The sequence below is a fragment of the Lolium rigidum genome, chromosome 3 (genome assembly GCF_022539505.1).
Source record: "Lolium rigidum isolate FL_2022 chromosome 3, APGP_CSIRO_Lrig_0.1, whole genome shotgun sequence".
Lineage (NCBI taxonomy): Eukaryota > Viridiplantae > Streptophyta > Magnoliopsida > Poales > Poaceae > Lolium > Lolium rigidum.
This window is the reverse complement of record NC_061510.1, coordinates 163,266,674-163,274,623: the sequence shown is the minus strand read 5'-3', so window position 1 is coordinate 163,274,623 and position 7,950 is coordinate 163,266,674.

Sequence of the window (7,950 nt, the reverse complement as noted above, 5' to 3'; positions counted from 1 at the left end):
TCCGCTCGCGCCGCTCCTCTGCTCTCCTCTGCCAAAATCCTCCATTGCGCCCCATAGCTCTTGAGCTCAACCACGCTCGCGCTTTTCTCCTCCACTCTTGTTGATGCCACCGCGTGCGCGACTCACCAGGCACAACACGCCCGAGTCCAAGATGGCGGCAGAAGATCTGGGGAATACCGAGTGGGAGAGATCCAAAATCTCTGCCCAAGATATCAACTTGCTGAAGAAACTTGGAATCAGCAAGAAGAAAGAGGCGCTGCGCTTCCCCAGCGAGGAGAGCTATCCATCTCCTCCAATCGAGTACCGGGTCAGTTTCGTCGACCACCTCATCCGAGGCCTTTCCTCCCCCATCCATGATTTTCTGCGTGGGTTGCTCTTTGTTTATGGATTGCAACTTCACCATCTCACCCCCAACTCCATCCTGCACATCTCTATTTTCATCACTCTTTGCGAATGTTTCCTTGGAGTCCAACCGAACTGGGCTCTCTGGAAACGCATCTTTCTCCTCCGCCGCAATGGCTCCCCCAATGTCGCCTATAATATAGGTGGCGTTGTTATCTGCGTCCGCCCCGACGTCGAATACTTCGACGTCAAATTCCCTGACTCAGTTCAAGGGTGGTGCAAAAAATGGTTGTACATCCACGAAGAAAGCCTCGACTCGGCGGAACACAACATTCCTCCTTTCGACGCCAACGAAAAAATCTGTCGCCGGCGGTCCTTGGATGCAGAAGCTACCAACGAAGAAAAAACGGCGACAGAGCTCTGATGACACGCATCCGTGAACTTCAGAATACGCGTGGTCGAGAATTATCGGGTGTCCAGATCACCGCATACTTCCTTAGGATTAGGGTGCAGCCTTTGCAAGCTCGCAAAAACCCCCTTTGGATGTATTCTGGCGACAAGGATGTGGATCGCCTGTTGATAGATTTACCGGTCAAGGACTTAGAAAAACTTGTCCGGAAGATCTCGTCGCTGAGCAAGAAGGACACCGTCCCATCCTCTTGTCGTGTGACACCATACAGCGCCACCAACGCGCTCCCGCAGGTAACTTATTTTATCATCTGCTTTTTCATTCATTCTCTCCTTTTCTCTTTTTGTACTGGCATTTCTTTGTCTGCTATTTTTTATTTAAATTCTTTTCGATATTCTTTCTATCTTGTCCAGGGCCATAAAACATCATCACCTCTTCCTCCCCTTCCTGAAGGTGGAGAAGTTGAAGAACGGACTGTTGTCACCGATGACAACCAGGGTACTTCTCGCCCTGAGAGTGAAGTCGCGGGTTCTCAAAAATCCGCGGCTTCCTCTGAAAAAGAAGCCGAGTCTGAGGCCACTGCCTCGACACGCTCCCTTCCTTCCGCTGTTTCTCCAAGGAACAAGAGGAGAAGTGACGAAGGTGCCGATTCTGGCACATCCAAGGCCGGCGCACCTCCTGAAGAAGTTGGTCCTTCTGAAAAGAAGACAACTTTCAATCCTTACGAGGATGCCCTTGTCAGCTCGTAAGTTCTCTATTGATCTTTGTTGTTTGCTCTCGATGTTTTTGTCTATGTTGATTCTTATATTATCGCCTTTTACTGTAGCAGTGACGAGGATGAAGATCAACCTATTGACGCGACTGCTCGAACGAGTACGTCGCGCACTTTAGTTGTCTCTGAAGCTCAGCCTGATGGAGATGAAACCTCGCCTCCTCAGCAAAACATCGAGCATCCTACTCCACCTGCAAGCCCCCGTGCCCCTTCACCAAAGAGGGCAAGGGTCGAGCCAGCCAAGGAGCCTACCTTACTACTTGGTAGCTCCACGACTCCTTCCTTGGATGATGTAAGTTGTTCACTTCTTCTCTTCCGTGCCGAATATTTCAATGTTGTCGACTCTTTTTTGTTTTTCGCTTCTCTTTTACTTTTTGCTGTCGAACTTTTTACCTTATTGATGCTTCCTTTCTCTATATTTCTTTGTCAGCCCTTGATGAAGGAATTCATCCATCTCGGTACCCAATTCATCGGGTACCGTGATCATGCTAAAAAAGCCGAAGGTACTATTTTGCTACTTCTTCTGGTACATGACCTCTCCACCATTTCTTATCATGACTTTGATTGTTGTCGACTATTTTGTCGAAAATCTCGTAGAGGCCAACAAGCGTGCTGATTCTCTCGCTCGTAAACTGGAGCAAAGTGAAAAGGCTCGTAAGAAAGCTGAAGCAGATGCTGCCGCTGTTGAAGATCTTCGAAAAAGACTTCATGACGCGGAAACGGCACTGAGTGACAACCTAGCTCAACAGGCTACTCGCGAAAAAGAAATCCTTAGCCGCCTGGAGTTGCAGAGTCGACGTTTTGTGAGTAAGTACTCACATTTCTTTCATTTCATTGGATCATTAAATTTTTCTTGGCTTGGTTTTTCCTGACAAGCTTCTTTTGACTCACTTAGGGAAAACGCATCAAGACTATGATCTGGAGAACCCTGAAGGTGATTCACTTCTGGACGCTCTTTCCCTCCTTGAGATTCATGGAGATGAGGCGCGTGAAGGTCTTACCTAAGCCAGAGCAGGTCTATCGCGTCTTTTCCTTTATTTCTTCCCGAAGAAAGAAGAGCCCAAGATTTTCACAACTCTCGCCAAGTGCTTCAACTCTCAAGAAGATCTTGGGCTTAAACTTCGCCAAGAAGGTTTGAAAGTTGGCGTCGAAGGCACTATCGCCTTGGTTGCTGACAGCCAACAAGATGTCGACTGGACGAGAGTTGGCGACGTGAAGGAGATGGAGACGAAGAGGTGGCAATCGTTGATTAAGGCTGCCAGGCCTAATGCGAAGAAAATCCTTGCCTACCTCGGATGCAAACCAACTCCTGCTCCCAGCTCATCGAAGCCGGAGGTCAAGTAGACCACCCTTTCTTTCTTTTGTTTTCTCTTTTCTTTTGATGTTGTCGCCAGAATAGCTTTTGCGACAACCGTCCCATTGGTTCATTAGGAACCATCCTTTTGTAATAGCCATGTAAATACTTTGAATATCAATGGAAATCTATTTTGCTTGATGATTGATGTCGAAACTTTTATCTCCAGTTGATTTTGACAACTACACTCAACTCCTCGTCCTGCCGATGCTTTTCCCACCTCATCCTACTCGAAGAAAATGCCTGTCGATGATGAATTTGCCGAAGATTCCTCGAGTAGGGGTTCAACAGAAGACTTGGCAGAACTTCGTCAACAGCTCCAGTCTATGAAGAAGCAGGCACTTATAATAATGGAGCAATCTCGAAAATCCTCGGAGAAGGAAAAGATTGCGCTTCAACAAGCCCAGGATGCTATAGCTGCAAAAGAAGACAGAGTTGCAGCAGCTGCCGAAGCTTCTGGACGAGAGAATTACATGCTTGAGCTAATGATTGATTCCAGCTTGGATATGGCGGGTATACTTCGTTCACTTAACCATACTTATCTTTTATTCCCAATGTTTTTTTCTTTCCTCTCTTATTCCTCCGCTGAAAACAGGTTCTTTTTTGGATACTGCTGCCGAAGATCAACGTGTTGAAGCTCGATCCAGTGTGCTTCTCAGGCTTGCATCGGAGCATGGTTCTAATTTTTGGGTTACACCTGAACGCACTCGCCAAATCGTCAGATTTCAAGATCGTGCGGGTCAGGTCCGTGATTTTCTCGACTTCTGTGCAAGGACATTGTCCTTAGTTTACAGCGCCTTGTTCCTGCGCAACAAGATGCCAGAAACCCTGCCTGCTCTGATGGATAAGTTCCGGGATGCACCTCGAATCCATGGATTTGTATGGGCTCAAATGTCTGCTGGCGCGAGATTTGCTATGAATATGATACAAATCTGCTATCCGAAGTTAAACATGAGTCGAATTGTTGCCAAGTGCCTAGCCAAGATGGCGAAGAGGAAAAGGAATATTGACAAAATTGATGATGTGGTGAAGCCTGTAGCAGAAGACATGATGGATGAATTGCTTCGGATGGATGCTGAGTTCTTCGTGAAGGGTAGCTATGCCGAACATAGTACTCGTACTTCCAATAGTGAACGACTGACCATAGATAACATACTAGGCGGCCGTTAATAATTTTTCCTTTGTCTTGCCGATTTTTCTCAATGATTGCACCTTGTATATTGTAAACATAATCTATATTATAAAGCCACTAGATATGTTTTCCTTGATTTTTTTTCAAGCCCCCCGAGTGTTTCGGTGGTGAATTTCTTTATTATGTATGCGAGGTTTAAACCAAGGCCAATAAATTATATTGAGTATACTATATTTGCGGGTACGAGCCCCCGAGCCATTTTTGCTGATCGCTATTTTGTATCTTCGTTTATTTTGCGAGGTGTTTTGCACCAAGGCGAAATATTTTCGGTAATATATATTGTAACTCTTGGGCACAAGCCCCCGAGCCTGTCAAAGAAAAAGATATATATCTCCACTATCTTTTTATATTGCAGCACCGCGAGCTCGCCTCATTAAAAACCTTTTCCGGCCCCACTCGGTGCCCTGAAAAAGGAAAAGAGTGCGTTTGAAAACTCGCGGGCGTTTCAGTACATTGTATTTTTACAAGGAGGACTATATATCGACTCTAGGCGTAAAAACTCCTGAGTTATGCCACGTTCCAGGGGTTTTTCTCGGGAGCCCCCGTCTTCTTGTCCTTTATCATGTACGCTCCTCCTTCGATTACTTCTGTGACGATGTAAGGGCCAAGCCATGGCGACTCGAGTTTTTCACTATTATTTTGATTGAGTCATAGTACTAGGTCCCCAATCTGAAAAGATCTTGGCCGCAAACGTCGACTATGGTAGTTTTTCAAGTCTTGTTGATACTTGGTGACCCGTGATAGTACTTCATCTCGAGCTTCGTCAAGTGCGTCGATATCGTCTTCCAGTGCTTTTCTGGAAGTTTCCTCATCATATTCCGCGACTCTTGGAGAATCATGCTCTATTTCTATCGGCAGTACTGCCTCGGCTCCATGGACCAGAAAAAACGGAGTCTCCTGTGTCGCTGTATTTGGTGTTTTTCGGATACTCCACAACACACTTGGTAACTCCTCTGTCCAAGTATGTCGAGCTTTTTCCAATGGTCCTAACAAGCGCTTCTTAATACCATTGCAGATGATACCATTGGCTTTCTCGACTTGCCGTTGGTTTGCGGATGCGCAACTGAAGCGAAGTGCAATTTGATGCCCACCTCTGCACAGTATCCTTTGAATTCCTTGGACGTGAAATTACTACCATTGTCCGTGACGATGCTATGAGGTACTCCAAACCGAAAGACAATGCTTTTCACGAACTTAATTGCGGATGCTCCATCTGGTGAATTTATCGGCTTTGCTTCTATCCACTTCGTGAATTTGTCGACAGCGATGAGCATGTACTCATATCTTCCTGGCGAAGCTTTGTGTAATTTTCCCACCATATCGAGACCCCACTGAGCAAAGGGCTAAGACAGGGGTATTGGCATCAGTTCTGCTGTAGGAGAGTGAGGTTTTGCAGCAAATCTCTGGCACGCGTCGCAAGTTCGCACTATTTCCTTCGCATCCTCGATTGCTGTCAACCAATAAAATCCTGCTCTGAAAACCTTGGCTGCGATAGCTCGACTGCTTGCGTGATGACCACATATTCCTTCGTGTACGTCCTTCAGAATTATCCTTCCTTCTTCGGGTGTGACGCACCTTTGTAGCACACCCGAAATACTTCGTTTGTACAAATCTCCTTTGACCACAGTAAAGGCTTTAGATCGTCTAATAACTCGCCTTGCTTCAACTGGGTCGTCGGGTATTTCTTTCCTTAGGATGTATGATATGTATACTTGCATCCATGGAATCTGCACCATCATTACTAGCTCCTGTTCCTCTTCTTCTTCTAGTGCTTCTTTAGGAGCTGTCGAGGTTTTCTCATCCTTCTGCTTCTTCTGTGCCTTCTTCGGCTTTGTAGACCTCTCGGTTATCTCTTCCCAGAACACACCTGGTGGAATTGAGAGGCAATGCGACCCGATGTTTGCAAGAACATCGGCTTCATCATTACTCAGCCTGCTGATGTGACTTACTTCGCATCCATCAAATAGCTTTTCTAGCTCGTTGTACACTTCTTTGTATGCCACCATACTATCGTTGACTGCATCACATTGGTTCATGACTTGCTGAGCCACCAATTGTGAGTCGCCAAATATTTTTAGTCGAGTTGCACCACAAGCCTTAGCCATCTTCATCCCGTGTATAAGAGCCTCATATTCTGCCTCATTGTTAGACGCGTTTGGGAACGTCATCCGTAAGACATACTTTAACTTGTCGCCTTCAGGTGATATTAGTATCACTCCTGCTCCAGCTCCTTCTAATCTCTTGGACCCGTCGAAGTTCATAGTCCAAGTTCTCGACAAATCTGGGCGTCTTGTATTTTGTAACTCCATCCACTCTGCGATGAAGTCTGGTAAAATTTGCGACTTTATTGCTTTTCTTTTCTCGTACGTGATGTCCCGAGGGGAAAGCTCTATTCCCCAAAGGGATACACGACCCGTAGCCTCTGGATTGTTTAGTATATTGGACAAGGGCGCCTCATTGACCACTATTATCGGATGTGCCGAAAAATAGTGCCGCAATTTTCTTGCGGTTGTAAACACTCCATATGCTAGCTTAGCATGCCTGCGGGTACCGCTGTTTTGAAGGCGATAAAACTTCACTGATGAAATATACCGGCCTCTGCACTCCATGGAGTTTTCCTTCCTCTTCTCTTTCGACAACGAGTGCCGTGCTGACCACCTGAGGTGTGGCTGCAATATATAACAGGAGGGGTTCCTTCTCTTTAGGAGCCACCAAGATTGGTGGTGTCGAAATTGTGCGCTTGAGATCTTCGAAAGCTCTGTCTGCCTCTTCGTTCCACTGGAACTTCTCTCCTTGCTTGATTAAAGCGTAGAATGGTAACGCCTTTTCTCCTAGCCTGGTGACGAATCTGCTTAAAGCCGCGACTCGCCCAGTTAACTGCTGTATTTCCTTCAACTTTGTTCGCTTCCTCATTGTTACGATAGCTTGAATTTTTTCTGGGTTAGCTTCAATCCCTCTTGCTGAGACTAGGAACCCGAGAAGTTCTCTGCAGGGGACGCCGAAAGAACACTTCGTCGGATTCAGCTTGAGACAAAACTTGTCGAGGTTGTCGAAAGTTTCCTTTAGGTCCTCGATTAGCGTTGCCCCCTATTTTGACGTTATAACGACATCGTCAATGTATACTTGTACATTTTTCCCAATCTGTGTTGCTAAACACTTCTGCATCATCCGCTGATATGTTGCTCCCGCGTTTTCCAGACCAAAAGACATTGTGCTGTAGCAAAACACGCCGTAAGGTGTAATGAACGCTGTTTTGACCTCATCCTCTTCTTTCAACCTGATCTGGTTATAACCAGAGTATGCGTCCAGGAAGGAAAGACGTTCACATCCTGTCGTGGAGTCGATAATTTGATCGATCCTTGGGAGGGGAAAGTGATCCTTTAGACAGTGCTTGTTAAGACACGTAAAGTCGACACACATGCGAAGGACTTTAGTGTTTTTCTTCGGGACCAGCACTGGGTTTGCTACCCACGTGGCCTCTGTATGCAGCTCTTTAATGAAACCAGCTTCTCTGAGTCGATCAATCTCTGACAGCATAGCTTTGCGGTTTGGTTCCGAAAAACGCCGCAAAGGTTGCTTAATTGGTCTCGCTATTGGATCCAAGTTTAGGTGGTGCTCGGCAAGTTCCACGGGTACCCTGGCATGTCAGCTGGACACCATGCGAAGATTTTCCAGTGCTCACGGAGGAACTCGACGAGCGCGCTTTCCTATGCGAGGTCCATGTCTGTCGCGATGGACGTCGTTTTCTTCGGATCTGTTGGGTGAATCTGCACCTCCTTGGAATCTTTCGCAATGTTAAAGGTTGGTTCTTTGTTAGGCCTCCCTACATCTGGCAGCACATCATAATCAGTCGTGAGCCTTGACGCCATGTATTCTGCTTG